Source organism: Callospermophilus lateralis, chromosome 1 (genome assembly GCF_048772815.1).
Source record: "Callospermophilus lateralis isolate mCalLat2 chromosome 1, mCalLat2.hap1, whole genome shotgun sequence".
Classification (NCBI taxonomy): domain Eukaryota; kingdom Metazoa; phylum Chordata; class Mammalia; order Rodentia; family Sciuridae; genus Callospermophilus; species Callospermophilus lateralis.
In genome coordinates this window covers 95,653,302-95,674,027 of record NC_135305.1, presented here as the reverse complement: position 1 = coordinate 95,674,027, position 20,726 = coordinate 95,653,302, and the positions used below count along the sequence as shown (strand labels likewise).

The following is a 20,726-nucleotide window of genomic DNA, read 5'->3' as shown; positions in this document are numbered from 1 at the left end:
ATGGTATACTGAATGAATAAGTGTTATTTATGAACTCCTTCTGAAGTAATTGTCCAACAAAACACAAATATGAAATAAATACAAACACAAAATGATGGACATACAAAAATACCACTCATCTTTGGTCACATACCCAAAACTATCATTTCCAAATGGTATGATTATTTGGTTAAATGGAGTCTGTAACTTTTTAATGCTTGGGATTCTGGCACAATGCAAGACATAGGAGATGATGGGAAATAATATGACACAGACTCATCAACATATTCCTTACTGATGTACTAAGTTTGATAACATCCATGCTAGCACAACACCATTATGTCTAGAGTATCTTCTGAGACAGAAATAATCCTACACACTGATTTGGAAGTTACTTAATTTTATAATTTTTGAACCATTAGTCAACAGATTTAGGTGATTTTTTTTCTTTACCAAAGTTAAAGCAGTAATGCTTTGAAGATAGGTTATTTTAAAATATATAAGTTTACTGGGTATTAACCATATGCCAGGCATTGTTCTATACTCCTTCCAAAAGGATAAAACAAGATGGAAGCAGCAAACACAAATTCCCAAGGAGAGGAAAAGGTCAATTGAGGAAGAAGGCTGAGAGAACTGAGAGATGAGATGAAGTGGGGCTCTTTTCCTCTTCTACTTCTTCCCCAAAATCCTCTTCCTTTTCGGCAGTGGTATCCCAGTACTGCTGATACTCATACACAAGCTTGTTCATGTTGCTCTCAGACTCAGTGAATTCCATCTTGTTCATGCCTTCACTTTTGTACCAGTGGAAGAAGGTCTTCTGGCAGAATATGGAGATGTGCTTGGAAAGCTCCTTGGATAACCATGCTGCTGACAATGAAGCTGACTGCCATCTCGAGACCAAGAGGCAAGAGAGTTATTTTAACAGCCCATTAGGGATCCATCCCATTAAGTAGATACTATTCTTGCCCTTCAGGTTGTGTATCTGCTCATCTACCTCTTTCACAGATATCTGGCCACAGAAAACATTAGCCACAATGAATGAAACTGAACATGGCAGGAATAACAGGTGGCCATCCATTTTTGGCATGAAAGACCTGATGGGTAAGTTCAAACATGGTGATGTACAGTACTACTGGCTTCCACAGTGGTGAGAGGAGCAAAACTAGGCATGAAGAAGTGGAAATGTGGAAAGAGTACCATGTTGACTAACAGGTTGCAGAGGTCAGCATAAAACTGGCTAAGAAAGCAGAGGCTAATAGTTAAGAAGAGGCTGGGTGATTACATGGCTCATGGTGGCTGAAATGAGGTGGTTCAGGTTCCTGTAGGTTGGTACAATCATCCTGGGGATAAAGAAGAAGATAATATATAGGCCTTGCTGTCAACACAATAGGTCTCATCACTCTCTTCCATGAACTGATGAAGAGAGAAGTAGTCATGTAGGGCTCAATCACAGTGTAAGATGTTTTGGGGTAACTGCACCACTCTGAAAGTATCCGTGAGGCATGAATGTTGCTGATGAGCAGGCATTCAAGGGCCTGTGCCCACACTCAGTGACTAGGTCAGCCGGAATTTCTACAGGCAATGAGCGATCTCAACCTCATTTCATATCTTATCTAGGACTGAGTCAATCAGCTCAGTCTCCCCTGAATAGTGGCCCTTGACTCAGCTGTTATCTGCTGCAGATTGACCAAAAACAAAATTATCTGGTCTGAAGATGAGGCCAAAAGAATCTTAGCAAACAAAGTCATGGCTTCACATTGTAGATCTACCATTTTAGATCCAAGATAACATGAGGAATATATTTGTCACCTGGGCTTCACTGTAGTACCATAGATGTAGTCTAGCTTCAATTCACTGACCCCATGGTAGGTACCAGTGGGGACTATCTTCATCACTGATCACCTCCCAGAACTGGAACTGGCTACCACACTGACTGGTCTAGATTTGCATGATTTCCCTCATGGTTAAATTTTATTTTAATTGTGTTTTCCTCACCCCATAATATACAGGGCAAGAAAATATGTCAAAACATTTTTTTTCTTTAACAGTTATATTCTGAAAGGGTGGAAAGTGACTTGGAAGCTGGGAACAGCAAGATCCAAATGAGATGGTGGGAAAATTCTAAAAGTTTATGATATTTTTTAATATCAGAGTTTTTAAAAATATCACAAAGTGTGACAGTTTCATAGTGATAATATTTACACATATGAACAAAAGAACAAAGTATTATAAATCTTGGACCAAAAAAACTACCTTATAACACTCCTGCACAAGTGAGCTAAAAAGAGAATTTTCTTCTTATAAAAGTTTCTTTTTACTAATACTACTGGTATTTGTCTTTCTTATATATTTATGCAGCCAGCCATATTCAGAGTCACACAGAACTACACCATGGTACTACTATAATAATCAAGTTGACTCAGAGAATCAAATGACTCTTAAAGACTTATATATATAAGTACAGAACAAAATAGATTCTCTCATTCTTCTCAACATATTGTACTACTCCCTACCTGTTCAGAGTAAGTATTGATAATATTACATGTCAATGCTATTATTTCAGTATCAAAAACTATATATGGTCACAGTAGACACTGTCCTTACTAACTAATTACGGGCAAAAAGAAAGAGCTACACCTTTTTTTTAAACTATATTCTCATTTAATAAACATTTACTATTTATCTTATAGTGAGTAATACTCAATCATTTCAGAAAAAGATGATCATAAGAAAAAAGAAACTCAGAATTACAAAACCTCTATCTCCAAAATCTAACAAAACAAATATAAAAGGGAAAAATCAAAATGTACCAGCAGAAAACTAAAGAAGATGGCAATTTCTGCCACAAATTTTGATATGTGTCAATTAGAGACAAGAGAGTGAGGATTTGTGATACTGACTTTCAGTTCCTTTCATGACTGTCAATAGCAGATTTTCCTTGGCTATCCCATCTAAAAGGAAGGAAACTTCTTCTGCCTTTATTCTATTTCTTAGTCCCTTGTTATTTTTGCCACAGCATTCATCAATCTGTAATTGTTTTTTTTTTTCCATTTTTGTGTTTACGGTATCATACCCTCACAATAAAGTATCCATTAGTACACCTTAGGAAACAAATTCCACAGGGATAGGGACTATGGATTTATAATCTAGTTCCATGGACACTCAGAGAGTATTTTCGACTGAATGAATAAGTGGTTGGAATGTAACTGAAGAAGAAAAATATCAATGGTATCAATGAGCTTATACAACATGAACTCCTGTGCCAGATAAAGATGTGTTTCTAGTGTGTATTATAACATAATTCAATATGTAATGGCAACACAGGACCTCATATTTATAGCCATCCCATGAAAGTTTCACTCTGATAAAGAAGAACTTCAAAAATACAATTAATACATTCTGGAGACAAAATGTGTAAATAACAAAAAAAGCTATAAAGGAAAAAGCAAAACTTTTTTTTCTTCAATTCCAGTTTCAGTTAATCACTATTAATACATTCTTACATGTCTCTAGGGAAATTTTATATATGATAATCTCTTTAAGAAGGGATAGCTATGCTGATAGGAAAAGACCCTAAAGCATAAGACAGAATCAGCTCTACTGACAATAAAGGAAGATCATCCCATGCATGAAATAAAGCATGTGCAAAGGCCCTGTTTTAGTCAGCTTTTTCATTGTTGGGACTAAAAAACCCAACCAGCACAATTATAGAGAAGGAAAGTTTATTCAGGGGCTCACAGTTTCAGAGGTCTCACTCTATAGACAGCTGGCTCCACTTTCCAGGGTTTCAGGTTAGGCAGAACATCATGGTGGAAGAGTGTGGCAGAGGGAAGCAGCTCACATGATGATCAGAAAGCAGAGAGAGAGAGAGATCTCTATTTGTCAAATACAAATATATATACCTCAAAGTCATGCCCCTAATGCCTCAACTCCTCCAGACAAATCACATCTGCCTTCAATTACCACTCAATTAATCCCATCAGGTCATCAATTAATTATGGCTCTCATAACCCAATCATTTCTCCCTTAAACCTTCTTGTATTGTCTTACACATGAGCATTTGGAGGAATACCTCACCTCCAAACCATAACAGGCCCTGAGGTCAGGAATGCAGGGAAATCCATGATTTCAACAAATATAGCTATAGATAATTCCCAATAACCTTGTTTCTCCTCAAAAGAATCAAAGGTCAACTGGAAGAAAAAAGCTACCTCTACCCAAAGTGTCCATTCAAAGGGAGTTGCCTTAATTAGTTGTCCCAAAAAACAATCTATACATACCCAAATAAAACTACAAGAGTCAAGAACTTTCCTATGTACCAGTAATGAATCTTCTGAGAAATAAATCAGGAAAATGGTCCCATTCACAACATCCCAAAAAAAGAAAAGCTAGGAACTGGGCATGGTGGTACATGCCTGTAATCCCAGTAACTGGAGAGGCTGAGTCAGTAGTATTGAAAGTTCAAAGCCAGCCTCAGCAACTTAGCAAGGCCCTAGGTAACTTAGCAAGACCCTGTATCAAAATAATTTTTTTTAAAAAAAGGACTGGGGTTGGGAACAGTGGTTAAGCATCCCTGAGTTCAATCCCCAGTACCTCCCCCACCCCAAACAAATGATGAAAATACTTGGGAATAAATCTAACCAAGGAGGCAAAAAAAAACCTCTACAATGAAAATGATAGAACACTATAGAAAGAAATTGAAGAAAACACAAGAAGATAGAAAGATGTCCCATGTTTATGGGCAGGAAGAATTAATATCACTTCACTGGCCATATAACCAAAAACAATCTACAGATTGAATAAAATATCCCTATCAAAATACCAAAGACATTCTTCATAGAACTAGAAAAAATCCTAAAATTCACTTGGAAGAAGACCCAGAATAACCAACAACAATGCTAAGCCAAAAAATCAATTCTGCAAGCATCACAATACCTAACTTCAAATTATGCTACAGAACTATAGTTAAAAAAATTGCATGGTACTGACATAAAAACAGACAGATAGAATAATGGAACAGTAGACACAGAGACAAACCCACTCAGATACAGTCATCTGATCTTTGGCATAGACACTGATATCATACCCTAGAGAAAAGATATTCTTTTTAACAAATAGTGGTGGGAAAATTGGTTATCATATGTAGAAAAATCAGACTAGATGTTGAACATTTTTTCATATATTTGTTGGTTAATTGCTAATCTTCTTCTGAGAAATGCAAATAAAAAATTCCAGTCAGAATGGCAGCTATTGAGAATACAAACAACAATAAGTGTTGGCAAGGATGTAAAAGAAAAAGGCATACTCATACATTGCTGGTGGGAATGCAATTTGGTGCAGCCAATATTGAAAGCAGTATGGAGATTCCTTGGGAAACTGGGAATGGAACCACTATTTGACCCAGCTATCCCACTCCTTGGTCTATACCCAAACGACTTAAAAACAGCATACTTCAGGGACACAGCCACATTAATGTTGATAGCAGCACATTTCATAATAGCTAAACTGTGGAACCAATCTAGACGCCCTTCAGTAGATAAACGGATAAAGAAAATGTGGTATATATATATATATATATATATATATATATATATATATATATATATATATATACACACACACAATGGAATATTACTCAGCATTAAAAGAGAATAAAATCATGGCATTTGCAGGTAAATGGATGCAGTTAGAGAATATCATGCTAAGTGAAATTACCCAATCCCCCCAAAAAAACAAATGCCTAACGATTTCTCTAATTAAAGGAAGATTATTCATAATATGTTGTGGGAGGATGGGGGGAGAGGATTAAATGAACTCTAGATAGGGGACAGGGGAAAAGGGGAGAGAAGGAAAGGGGGGCATAGGGGTAGGAAAGATAGTGAAATGCAATGGTCATCATTACCCTAACTACATATATGAAGACACGAAGGATGTGACTCTACTTTGTGTACAATCAGAGATATGAAAAATTGTGCTCTATATGTGTAATATGAATTTTAATGCATTCTGTTGTCATATATAACAAATTAAATTTAAAAAAAAATTTTAGAGATTCAGTCACAGCCTGAAGAGCAAAGAACACAATGTTGAGACTGAATAAACCAAAGCCCTTGTCATTCTCAATGTGACTCATTAGCTATGGGTGCTTAGTGTCATATTCTCTTTTAGAACTTCCGTACTCAGAGTATCTTATTAATTACCTAAGTTGATTCAAATCACAGGGTCAGGTCAGATTGTGAGCTTTGAAATGTAATACAGATTAAATGTTGATTAATATTATTTCCAAAAATATGTGTATTGTAGAGTCTGGTTAATTAATACTGTAACATAAATGAAATTTATTTTTTGCAAATTGCCTGAAATTTTGAATTTGTTGAATAAAAAATTAACAATTATATAAATATATTTTTTAAAAATAAAAATCAGACTAGATCCCCATCTCTCACTCTGTGGATTCAAAATAGATCAAGGACCTAGGAGTTAGACCAAATATTTTGCAGTTCCTAGAAAAAAATGTAGGGTCAACACTCCAACATATAGACAGGTAATAACTTCTTCTATAGGACTCCTAAAGCTCAGAAAATAATACCAAGAATTAATAAACGTAATGGCATCAAATTAACAAGCTTCTGCATAGCAAAGGAAAAGACACCAGCCTTTGTGTTCATCAATGGCTGAATGGATGATAAAATGTGGTATTTGTACACTATGGAGTTTTTTCAGCCATAAAGAACAAAATTATGTCATTTGAAGGAAAATGGATGGAACTTGAGACCATTATGTTAAGCAAAATAAGTCAAACTCAGAAAAATCAAAGTTCATATGTTTTCTCTCCTATGTGAAAGCTAGGGAGGATGAAGGAAAAGAAAGGTGGGAAAAGGGTCTCATGAAAAGCAAAGAGAGACCAATAGAGTAAAGAGATCAGGGTAAGGGTAGAGGGAAGAGAAAGGGGAAATACTGGAAGACTATATTGCCCAAATTATATTGTTATATAATGGGCATGCATGAGTATGTAACAACAAAACCCATTCTTATGTTTAATTATAATGCACCAATAAAATGATGGAAAAAAGACTATTCAAAAAAAAAACTAAGTTACCTTGTCCAAAGATATGAATAACCAAAATTGACATGGCACAAGCAGAACAAATCAATCAAAGATTAATCACCTGGTTAATATTGTTGTTATTTACAAAAATAAATATTCATTCAACTTCCAATAATATCAAAAACAATCAGAAACATACATGTGCACAGAATGAAGTCCAAAGACCTTTGTTTTCTCCTCAATTTGAATTTGAGGATTTCTTTATGTTATATTTCTTCTTTAGGAGTATATACTTCTAATGTCAGTATGAGTATCACCAAATTATGATGGTGTTATTGACTTAAAAACTGATTTTTTAAAAAAAAATCTCATAATGCTCTTCAGGGATAAAATTTATAAAGTTTTAAGGTACTTTTCACTCATCTAAATTCTGTGTAAACCCTCTTCTATTATAGCTAAGTATGAAAAAAACCAAAGAATTGAATACCTATTATTTCTATAATCATTTTTTCATACAAGGCAAAGTAAAAGGAGAAGAAAACTTTAACTTTCTAGTTTTAAATCACACATACTATCGTGATGTTATTCCTCAGACTTTACTGGCAGTAGTTTTCACCTATTAATTCCATGAAATTGTTTAATAATAATTATTACTATGATATAAGATTATACCACATGATATGTGCTGTGTTTTATATATAGTACAAATCTTGATTCTTAGAATTGTTCCTTAAAACCCAATAATCTTCTATGTATTTACATATTTGTGCTACAATTTCTTTTCATGAAAAAAAACAGTATAAATTTGAGATTAAAATTCTTGGAGAACAGAAAATCTAGGTTACTTAAACTGAATCCTTTGCAGTTATTTGAGCCAGAAATGTTCCTCAGTCATATTTATTCCTGTGTTTTAGACAAACATTACCTTTTCTTGTTAACAAGCACTCTTCATAGAATTCCCCATTCCCTTAGAGAGCATTCTCTATAAATTGTAGGGTTTGTCTTTTCAAAGTTTATACAGATGTATGGTTTATTTTCTTTAATAATTTATACATTTTCCATTAACATAAAAAATTAATTATATTAAGAATTAATATAACATTGAAATGATGTTTTCCAGTTGAGAAATAAAACTATAGCCTCTAGCAATATATATTTCCTAGGAAAATATGAGAAGCAAAACTACAGAAGCTATCCCTATGCAAATGATGGATAATATATAAAGAACTCAATAGGAAAAAAAAGTGCTTGAGAACATCCATGCACAGTTTTTTTAAAATGAGATAAATGCATCTGAATAGAAATAAAAGAAAAATATGAAAAGAGTTAACCATTCAGCATATTTCAACAGCCAGTTCCTTTCACCACTGCAAAGGGCTTTGTGAACAGTAAAGATGTAGGGTCTCAAATCTGAAGTACATTTTGTAATGGCCTCAATCAGTCTTCAGAATTCCAGATGACTAAAGAGATAGACACCTGACAGATGATGTTATAAAGGCTGTCTCCATGTGAATCTGACAGTTCTTCAACTCTTATTCCATTACTGGACTTAGAAAAAAAATGGAAGAACAGTCAAAAAAAATCTTTATTTAAAAAAAAAAAAACTTCCAACTAGTAAAATCATATCAAAAATATAACACTGGGCTGGGGCTGGGGCTCAGTGGCAGACTTGCCTCACACATGTGAGGTATCGGGTTTGATCCTCAGAATAAAAATAAATAAACAAAATAAGATATTGTGTCCATGTATAATGAAAAAAAAATATTTTAAAAAATAATACTGGATCTTATTTCAAGTATGTATTTAATAACCCTGATTTTAGAAAACACATTATATTCCTCAACCTATACTATTTTTAACATGCAGATATACATATCCCAAGGAAATAATTGTATTTCCTGTTTACTTAAAAGAATTGTGAAAAATGTCTTATGAACATCATTTTTAAATTAAAGAAGAGAAAATCAGAAGACTCTCATCTTACTATACCTCAGGAAATGAAATGGAAATTTTTAAATAATCTTTTAAAATATCAGCACAAAGCTGAATGTTGTCTCTGATTGAACAGTGATGATTAAAACACTAAGGAAGTAATGCCAAAAGTCTTTACCAACTAAAAATATCTTTTAAAATTGTTGAATTTAGTGAATTTCACTATTTTGTTGAAATTTCTTTGTAATGTTTTTAAACAATGTGCAATATTTTGGCAAGATCTTAAACCTGCCCAGTGAGTAACCCCAGAGAAAACAAAATACAATAAAGTTGTTGTCTATTTTTTTTTTAAGAAACTTGAAGTGCACAGGAAAGTGTGCTTTGCCTTAACCTAACTTCACAGCTGCATTCCTGAATGTCAGTGACTGATTTTCTTTTGTGCAATCTTTCCAAATCTTTCCTCACAGGACATTACCATTTACTACTTATATGCCCACCAGCTGTAGAAGAAATAAAAATAACAAACAAACCAAGCACAAATGTAAAACATAAAGCAAAAAACAGTTCCTGGCTCATCCTATTTCCATGTTTAAATCCTGTAGTCAATGAAAGTAACCAATCAACATTTACTGAGCATTTATACGGCAATAAACTCTTTTCAAGTAACTAAGAAAAGGAGAAAATTAAATAAATTGGATAAGTCACAGATAAGAACTGGTCAAAATGGAATCTTCTTTTCTGGCATTTTTCCGAATGTTCATAATAGTGGAAACAACTGGCATGAAAGAAATATTCAGAGTCTTTCAAGTTGGACTATCTAGCTCTTATGCCACTTTTCACATGAGTCTCTGGGCAAGTCATGTATTTTCTCTGAGCATCAGCTTCCCCATTTATATGACTATAATAATATATACCTTGCACAATGTTGCTGAGAGTTATTTAAGATGAAGTGCATAACACACCATACATGCTGAGTTAATGAACACAAATCTTGTTATTAATTAAAGCATATAGTATTTGTATTTTCCTCTAAATACAAATCACAGCTAAGGCACTTTAAAAAAATATTTTCTTATTGAAAAGTGATATATACTCATATATATGTCAGAAATATTTAGGAAACATTAGTGAGCAAAAGAAAATAATAAAAATCATGCCAAGAGATAACCATATTCACAATTAGCTTACTCTCTCTCTTCCCTTCTACTTTCCCATCCTCTCTCCCTCCTTTTCCCCTCCCTACTTACCCTAAACATAATGAAAAGAATTCCTGAAAGTGAGGATCTCTAGGTATATTTCTTCCTGTACCTCTGCTCCATATAAACCAATCAACTTTATACATGGGGACTAAGCAAAAATAATCTTTCTTGTGGTGATTCCCTCCTGATCCTCCAGGTTCAGCAGTTAGGGGAATATATGTGTAGTGAGAAACAGCTGGAGCTGAGGATCCCACAAATCTCCCCTGAAGATTCATTCTCCCTCCAGGATTCTCACTAGTTAATCCTCACTGCCATGCCACATAGACCCTAGGAACATGTTTCTGTCTGTGGCTGCAACCTGCTTTATGTTTTTTCCATGTTGATGTGATTTAAAAATTTTTTTAATTTCTTAAATTTATTTTAACTGATACAGAAAAATATTAAAATTGTACATAAGCATGTGGTATTTGTGATGTTTTGATATCTATATACATTGTGTAATGTTTAAATCAAAATTCTTTCTTCTAGCTTTTTGAAATGTTCAGTACATTATTGTCATCTATAATTACCCTACTATAATAGTACATCAGAATTTCTTACTCCCATCCAACTATAACTGAGTACCCCAGGTCAATGTAGTTTTTTAAAGGTATCATTAAAATGTGAGAAGAATGGGTATGAATTTACCAAGACAAAGAACAAAGTAAAAGTGCAAAGATTACATTGTGCCCCAAAGCAGAAAAGCTGAAGGAATATGGCATTTTCAGGAAATTAAATGTGTCTTATAAAGATGCAGCATAGATGTTCTATTACAGAGAGAAAACTAGGAAAAAGAAAAGCATAGAAAGGAGGCAGGTCCAAATAGTATGGTAGTTCATCTTCCTTGCTGAGTCTTGTAGGTCACGCACCTGATCATTAAGGGAAAGAACTTTGGTGTTAAATTGTTCTGAGCACTTTTCCTAAATACTCAACTCACTTGACCTTGGAGAAATTACTTAACCCCACTGAGCTGTAGTTTCCTCATTTATAAAACAGCAATAATAGCAGCATATCTGTAAGAATTAATTGAATCAATAGTCAATCAATGCTTGTTTTTGAAGTAGCTATAAAGTCACAGCAAACACTGAATTAACAAATACTGAACCATTGTCCTGGGAAAAACAAAACATCAGATTCCTGAGAGCCTCTGACCCCAACACTGCCTTGGACTCTTCAATGCACAACCTTTTATGGGTTGTGATTCATTAACATTGAACTCATGGCTAAGGAACTTACAACTCAGGCCTCATCCAGGTCTATCTAACATATATTTTCTCCCACAGACACATTGTAGGCTCTTTGAGTTTAGGAATAGTAGGCAGCCTCCAGTTCTATACTTGGGTCTGCTTTAGACAACAAAAATACAAGAAAAAAAGCATAAAATTTTGAAAACCATGGTACTAAATAGATCACAAAATGGACATTTATTTGTAGCATGAAAGCTGAAGCAAGAAAGCAGATCATGGCCTTGTTTCACCACAGCCAGAAATGTGCATGTCGAGTGACTCATACTTTCCCATGCCCCGTGCAATGCTCTGGACTGTGAAAGCACCATGAGTATTGATTTGGAGGTAACAAATTTTAGCAAGTAAGCAAATTCACAATACAGAGATCATAAACAATGAGAATTAGCTGCATATATTAAGGTTCACAAATATTCAGGAAATGTCTTGTTCAGCAGAGGAAACCACTGAAGCCTTCTAAGCTGGATATTGACCCTCAAATTTTCAGTATAAAGAGAGAAAAAAAAAATTCTTTGAGGAGACATTGCAACAAGGAAGACAAGGAGGCAGAGAAAATGGCTAAGGGTAGGAAGGGAGACAGAGCAGAGCTTTGGGAGGCAGAATCAACACCTGGTTGGCTAGAGCAAGTGGAAAAGAAAATTCAAGACTGATCACAAAGTTCCTAAAGTAGACAACAAGGCAACCAAAATAAGGAATTCAGAGAAGGTTTCAAAAGACAAGGGAACTGTCTCTTCATTAAAACTGATCCCTCCCTGGCTTCTGTTAGACCTATTCTTGTTTTCTTCCTTCTTTTATTCCTACCTTCTCTAGCTGTTCTTTAATAATAAAGCTGAGAGAAACAGCAGGCAGATGTGAAGAGGCAGTCTTCCACTTCTCATGTTGCCAGTGAGAACCAACTGGCAGCAGCTCAGAAACCATCCCCAATAGCAGATAGAGTCAGATACTTATATACTTCCTTACACCCAGGATCCAATGTGATCAGAGTGTCTCATCTTCCCCTCTACCCAACTTAGCAACCATGCCACGTGCAGCACAAACAGCACTAGGTGTTGCAGGCACCATGCCTCCTCAAGCTGAAGTTTTATCTCCTGTCCAGTTTCAGACTCCAGTTCCCTGAAGGGACTTTAAGCCTGGCCATGGCCATTACTTAACCCAGCATAGCTCAGATATGCTGCTAGACAATACTGGTTTCTTTCCTTCCTTCCATGCCCTCTCCCTGCTCTCAACATAAACATTCATATGCCTAAGGACTACTACAACTGAATAATCTTTTCTTGGGATCCTATTCTAAAATCCCACATGATTCCTTGTGGCCTCCATCCAGTAATTCCACTGCCACTTCCTACCTATCAAACTGGAATCACAGATATTAATATTAACTAATATGAATATTAAACTTATGTATGCCTCTTGAACCCTAGCACTCCTCTTGAGACCACAGTTACTACAGAGTCACTCTTTGGCATGGTCCTACATCATCTTAATCTCCTTTCTTTTCACAATGGCCTACTGTATACTTCCTGAATTTCCAGACACAAATGTATATAGAATTGTTAAACAGTTATATAACAAGCTGTTTCAATAGTACACATGAGAAGTCAAGTAATAATATAATATTTGATATGTGAAAGGGAAAGAATTGATAAGGAAATTGTCATGAGCATAATTTTTTTTATAAAGACCTTAATTTAACATCTATTTTCTTCCCACAAAAGACATAGAAATCTCTAACAATGCTCTGGTCCTTCTCAATCTCCCAACCCACCTCCAAAACAAAGTGAGAAGACAGTTACATCAAACATTTTGCCAAGTTTTTTGAAAGATTGTTTCTCAAATGCCACTCTACAGTCCAGTACTGATCACACAACATGTGAACCACCTGGAGAGCTTATTAAAAATACAAACACCCAGACCCACCCAAAAGTTCGAATTCAGTAAGTCTAAATTCCAAGGATTTAATGGTGAAATATTTCTAGAAAATCAGCCAGATTGGAGTACCAGTACATTATAGAAAATGGACTTCCTTCAATTCCATGATTATCTAGTTTGAGTTATAATCAAATCTAATTTCAGCTATAGATATGTGGCCAATGAACACACTCTGTACTTAAAGTCTGAACTTGATGCAATTGCAAATCAAGTATTCTAATTTATGCAATGAACACGTTAGCCTCATATAAGAAAAGAATTCCAGTCAGAATAGATCACAGAAGAATATGGAACACACAATGAGGCTGATAGAGAATGACAGATCGTTCATTTATTCATTCATTATTATCAAGAAAACTTGTACTGAGAACCTACTATGTGCCAGACAGTATGCTAAGTGTGGGGAATATAAGAATAAGCTACATAGACTTAATCTTGCTCTTACTGAATGTACAAGTTATTGGTTTATATAATGAATATTTTTAAAAAATCACAAACTATAAATGCATAAGAATAGATTAAGACTTTACAGTGAGAGATCTGACTCAGTAGAGAAGAGCAGGAAGTATGTGGATGTGGTCAAGGAAGACTTTCTAAAGAGATGAACTTAAAGACAAAATCTGAAGTGTAAGTAGGAGTTTATCAAGTGAAGGGCTGGGGGAAGTGGAGAATGTTCCAGGAAGATGGAAAATGACACGAAGACAAAAAGACTTAGAGGGTACACGGGAATGACAGGTCTGAGGAAATGAAAGCAGGTGGTTTCCCTGGAGTGTAGCCAAACAGAAGAATGGTTGGCAGGAGATGAGGGAGAGGAGGGACAGACAGACCACCAGGACCAGGAAAACCAACATAAGAATGGGTCTTTATCCTTGAATGCATCAGTTGACATCATGCTTGGGAGGCAAGAACAGAAGCAGGGAGGTCAGAGTGACAGTCTGTGGTGCTCTAAAAGACAGACATCTGTGATGGAAACAATGGAAACAAGAAGAGAAATAGGAAAGATACAAAGGACAAACTAGTAGATATTATTCTTATATAAGTGATGCCAGTGTTCCTTTTACAGAAGTAAAATAACATTTCTTTGTCTTAAAAAATTAAGTATTTTTTGTAGGGGCAGGTGTTGTTTAGTGAGTTGATATACTTTTAGTGAATATGTCAGTGCCAGCTATTTTTTAAAACGAGTTGGTGTTTGAGGGTTTGCTTTCAATTTTTAATGAGTTTCTTTGGCAAATTTTGGTACCAGGGATTGAACCCAGAGGTATTTAACCACTAAGCCATATCCCCAGCACTTTTTATTTTTTGAGGCAGGGACTTGCTAATTTGCTTAGAACCTCACTAAGTTGCTGAGGGTGGCTTTGAATTTGTGATCCTCGTGCCTCAGTCTCATGAGCCACTGGGATCGCAGGAATGTGCTACCATGCCTGGATTTTGCTCTGTAATTTAAAAACTAGAGCTATTTCAACATACTCTTAGACAAAACTGTACTTTACAAATATTATGGCTAGAAGCAAATTCTTATCCTACATATAGGTCAAAACTACATTTTTTCCTCTAGAATTAGTAGAGTTAGTCTCACAACTTTGTGAAAATAATAAAAAACACTTAATTGTACCATATTAAAGAGGCAGATTTATAGTATTTGAGCTGTGTCTCAATAAAAATTACATTATTGTTTGTAGACTTATCTTTTAACTTCCTTCCTATATTGAATGGAACCATTGTTAATAATTCTCAAATTTACAATCCTGTGAATGTTTCAATGAAATTGACACAAGTGCATTAGGAAATTGTGATCTAAAGCTTATTATTTATTAATCAATAATATTATTATATTATAATGCAATTACATTCCTATTTTCATATAAGTATATTATATATTACATACTATATTTAAGTTTTTATAGGTGTTCCACATCTGGGAAAATGGGACACTTATATATCTTTTTCCAAGCTCCCTCCTCTAGCATTCAGATTACTACCAGAATCTCTTCTTTTGAATTTATTCTTTTTAGTTATATACAATACCAGGATACATCCTGACATAATCACAAAAGCGTGGAACACAACCACACCAATTCAGTCCCCAGCACTCTCTCCCTGTCCCCATCTCCCCTCCTTCCACTCCACTGGTCCCTCTTCATCCATTTATAGCTTACTTCTTTTTTAATCAGTGTCCTATGGATACACCAGATGCCAAAACCCACTGTGCCAACATGCACATGCACATATGAAGGTTCAGTCAGATTCATTCCACTATTCTTCCCTTTTCCAGTCCCTTCTTCCTCCTCCTCAATCCCCTTCATCTACTCTACAGATCTTTCCTCTATTTTAATAAAATTCCCTCTCCTTTTTTTAACCTTACTCTCCCCTTCCTTCCTTCCTCCTTCCCTCCCTCCCTCCTTCCTTTCTTCTTCCCTCCCTCTCTTTCTTCCTCCCTTCCTCCTTCCCTTCTTCCTTCCTTCCTTCCTTCCTTCTTCCCTTCCCCTTATTTTGGATTAGCTTCCATAGATCAGAAAAAACATTTGATCTTTGACTTTGAGGACTGACTTATTTCACTTGTCACAACAGTCTCCAGATCCAGCAAATTACCAGAAAATGCCATAATTTTATTCTTCTTAATGGCAGAGTAACACTCGTGTGTGTGTATTTATATATATATACATATAATCACATTTTCTTAATCCATTCACCTGTTGCAGGGCACCTAGGTTTGTTCCATAGCTTGGTTATTGTGAATTGTGCTGCTATAAACATGAATGTGGCTGCATTACTGTAGTATGCTGTTTTTTTTATCTTTTGGATGTACACTGAGAAATGGGATAGTTAAATAGTGGTTGCATTCCAAGTTTTCTGAGGAATCTCCATACTGCTTTCCAGAGTGGTTGAACTAATTTGCAGTCCCATCAAAAATGTATACGTGGACATTTTTCCCCAATCCTTGCCAACACTTATTGTTACTTGTATTCTTAATAATTGTCATTCTTACTTGAGAGAGATGAAATCTCAATTGTAGTTTTGATTGGCATTTCTCTAATCACTAGAGATGTTGAACATTTTTTCATATATTTGTTGACCATTTGTATTTCCTCTTTTGAGAAGTGTCTGTTTAGTTCTTTTGCCCATTTATTGTTTAGGTTATTGGGTTTTTTGGGTTTTGGGGTTTTTTTAGTTCTTTGTATATTCAGGATATTAATGCCTTGAGGAGCAGTTGGCAAAGATTGTCTCCTATTCTGTAGGTTCTCCCTTCACTCTTATTTCCTTTGCTGTACAGAAGCTTTTTAATTTGATGTCATATTGAACCATAGCAATAATTTTCATCTTTATGCATCCCAGGATAATTTAGTTGGTAGTTTAAAGTTTTGAAGAATCATACTGATTGATTGGTTGGTTGGTTGGCTGAGTTTTTTTAACTTCTTCATTATCTGAATCAAGCACAAATGATACAGCTATGCCCTATGCTTCTAAAAATGTTTTCTTTTCCAAAACTGCTTGGCAGCCTATCTTACTTTGCTCTCTAGCCTGACCCTTAAATATTTTTTCCCAAAGATTCTTTCCTGGGATCTCTTCTCACTCTAGGCCAGTGTTTCTTGAGCCATAATCAAAATCTCTGAGGAAAGGTCTCAGTCATCAGGATATTTTTTAAGCTCCCCAAGTGATTAATACACAATCAGGAAAGACAACTACTGCTCTTGGTCCTCTCTGAGATCACACTCAATCATCTCAATAATCATTTTTCTACTAGTGACTCCCAAATCTGTTTGTCATTCAAAAAAGAAATAAAAATAAATAAATTACAGCAAAAAATTTAAACTTTGTTTTTAAAATTACCAAACTTAAAGATATGTTGTAATTTAAATCACTTAGTTCTGTACTGCTCAAATTTTCTCTTTTTGAGGGACAAGATGCCTGTGCCCTGTTGGTATCACGAAGGACTGATTAGACAGCCTACTGGAAAACTAAACCTGGGCTAGAATGCCTTTCCTCAATTACAAACATTTAATCGAATCTTCACTGAAGATCCCATACACACCAAAAGAATCAATATATCTTAAAAGTTAGTTCATCGTATCCTCATGTCTCCAGACTTCAGTGCCTAGCCTTAATATCATCCACTCAACAGCTAAAGTTAAAAACTGAGGAATTAAACTGCTTGCTTTCTCTTCCTTCATCCCTGTTACCATCATTTCCTCTTGTCTGGAGGCTTAACTGGCCTCCTTGCTCACAGTCTTTGCTTGGTTCCATGCTATTGCCAAAATTTTACTTCTACATGAAAATGTTTGTGTGTGCCCCTTCCCCTTAAGCCCCCTGCTAACCTTAAGGTCATGTTTGCATTTATAAAAATGTATTAAAAAGACCTTAAAATCTCTTCCATTATTCTCACTGCTCCTCATGCTGATGCAACCCCTTCATCATTGCTTCACCTGACCTCAAAAGAGACTCTAATTCTTCATCAGTTCCAGTCTTGCTCTAGTACATAAGAGAACACAAAGTTAAGGCTGCTAAAATAGAAATTTCTTTGCATTGATAAGACAGAGCATATGAGGAACAGCCTCATGCCAAAGGTGATGCTTAAAAGCTTACTGAGTTCTTTATTTGACTGCAACTTAACTGAGTTTGAAAATGTAGGGTAAAATGAATCTTCGGTTAGAATTATAGATTCCACAGTTATCCCCATCTTTGAGATAAGCAAGATACATGAAAGTTGGGGGATATTACTTACATAGCCTAGTATATTAAATAGTTAAAATATCCTAAGACTGAGTTCATGCTTCTGGAAAATGCTATTGGCTAGTAACTTCTTTGGCATGAATTTTTTTCCTTATTGAAAATCCTTTCATTTTCTCTGAATAACACTTTTTAAAGAATTTTGTTGGAAAGTCTAACAATAAAAGCACCTCATAGAAATAGTCCAGAGTGTTTTGTTTGCCTGCTAAACCTTTCTCACATCTGAAATTATCCAAAATAATATGTTCTCAAGTTGTTCTTATTTAAATTAGTAACCTGGCCAAAATGATTCCCAGCTATTAAACATTTCTTCATGCTTCTCAGGGGTGGTCTTTCCCTATTTTTATACTAAGAATTAGACAATTCATGTTAATCCCATCATACTTAGACTCCCATATCATATAATATAGAAAGAAAACCATTCAAGCATTTCATTTATCCAAGATGTCTTTACTTATTATGTACCAAAAATTGTCTACTATTTACTTATTCAAAAAATACTTGCTGAGTGCCACTGTGCTTGGGATTTAATGGGAAACAAGAAAACAAGGCTTCCTACTCTTATATGCTAAGTCTTAAAGCAGGACTTAGATGTCTATATTTTCAATGTCTCTTATATTTACTGGATCAGAGATCAGTGGTTCTCAATAGCAGAGGTCAGCAATAGTAACTTGCTGGACAAATTAAGCCTACTGCTCATTTTTGCATAGCTGACAAATTAAAAAGGATCTTTACATTTCTAAATTGTTTTTTAAAAAAGGAAATTATCTCATGGTAAATGAAAAATATAGAAACTCAAATTTTACTGGCTGTAAATACGTTCATTCACCACATACGTACATCACACTCAAATATCACATCTGTGGCTGATTTTGTACCAACTTGGCAGAAGTGGCACCCTCACGTTTATTGTTTCACACATGTTAATGCACCACCAACCATAGCAACTCCTTTAGAACTTAACAGCATGTTAGCTGTCACGTGTATTGCCATAGCACATTTTTTATTATTACCAGTGTATACCTAACTTGTCAAAACAAGAAAAGAAAAAGGACTTTTAAATGCCATGCTTTTAGTATATGCTGGAAGGTGGATTGTTTTGTTATTGAATTAGATGACAGTGCATCTTGTTATTGTGCAATGACACTAAAACTGTGCTAAAAGGAGACAATAAATACCAGATCAAGTGCTCATCACAACATTCCTATCTCATAGAAAAGCAATGTCAGAAAAATTATAAAATTAAAACAATATCTCATCTCATCACAGCCGAATTTCTTCACAATTTTTTTTTTTTTAGAAATGAAAATAAGACCACAACCAAAATGAATTTCTGAGTGGCTCATTTTCTTTGGATAAGCAAGGAAAACCATTTACCAATAATGAATTTACTACATGATGTTTAATTGTGCAGTTGAAGAAATATGTTTAAAGAAAATGAACTTCTTTAGGACTGTTAAAAAGAGTTGCTCAAAGATAAAGGACATCAACTCAATAGTCAATTTAAAATAATCAAATTATTTTCAAAGTTCTTTCTTAATTTTTGACAATGGACATATGTTATGAATACTACTCAGTCGTTCTTTACATAAAAAGTAGAGCAAAAGTAACTAAAATCAGTGATTTTGAAGTAACTAAAAATTTAGTCTCTACAAATAGACTGCATAAAACAAATGCAAGCAAGAAAATTTTCAAAAAGTTGATAAAACATTAATTCAATACAATTTAAGTGAAATATGCTAAGCTATGTTACATCTTAGAATGGTAAAAATTATATGTGGAGCAAAGAGACTTGGACAAATTTACAGATCTTATAAAAATGTAAGATTTTTAGGTGTCCTTCAACAAATAAATGGATAAAGAAAATGTGGTATATATACAAATGGAATATTGCTCAGCCATAAAGAAGAATAACTTTATGATATTTGCCAATAAATGAATGGATCCAGAAACTATCATGCTAAATGAAATAAGCCAATCCCCCCAAAGCAAAGGCCGAATGTTCTTTCTGATTTGTGGATGCTAACACACAACAAGGGGTGGGAGGAATAGAAGTTCAGTATATTAGACAAAGTAGAATGAAGGGAAGGGAGTGGGGATAGGAAGGGGAAAGACAGTGGAATGAATCTAACACAACTTTCCTAGGTACATACATTGAATACACCATTATGAATCTCCACATCGTGTATAACCGTAAGATTGGGATTCTAATTAGAATAAGATATTCTCCATGTTTGTATAAGCATGTCAAAATATACTCTACTGTCATGTATATATAAAAAGAACAGATAATTTTTTAAAAAAAATGTAAAATGTTCACCAAGCATGGTGGCATATGCCTATAATCCCAGAGACTCAGGAGGCTGAGGCAGAAAGATCAAAACCAGCCTCAAAGTTCAAGACCAGCCTCAGCAACTTAGCAAGGCTCTAAGCAACTCAGCAAGACCCTGTCCCAAAATAAAAAAAAAAAAAGTTTAAATTATTTGGGGATGTCTCTCAGTGGTTAAAGTATCCCTGGGTTCAATGCCCAGTACCTAAAATGAAAGTAAGGTGGTTATGATGATGGTTGATAAGATCATAATGGAAATGAAAAACTACCACTCAGTGATGACTTAACTGTGGTAACAAAAT

The 20,726-nt window shown here is 34.8% G+C and overlaps 1 protein-coding gene and 1 pseudogene across 3 annotated transcripts in view; both read right to left on the bottom strand.

The window, feature by feature from the left end:
* Positions 1–20,726, bottom strand: part of Sugct (succinyl-CoA:glutarate-CoA transferase) — a 694,998-nt gene that overhangs the window by 451,116 nt on the left and 223,156 nt on the right. The window lies entirely within an intron of this gene.
* LOC143411922 (tubulin beta chain-like) lies at positions 587–1,941 on the bottom strand (annotated as a pseudogene).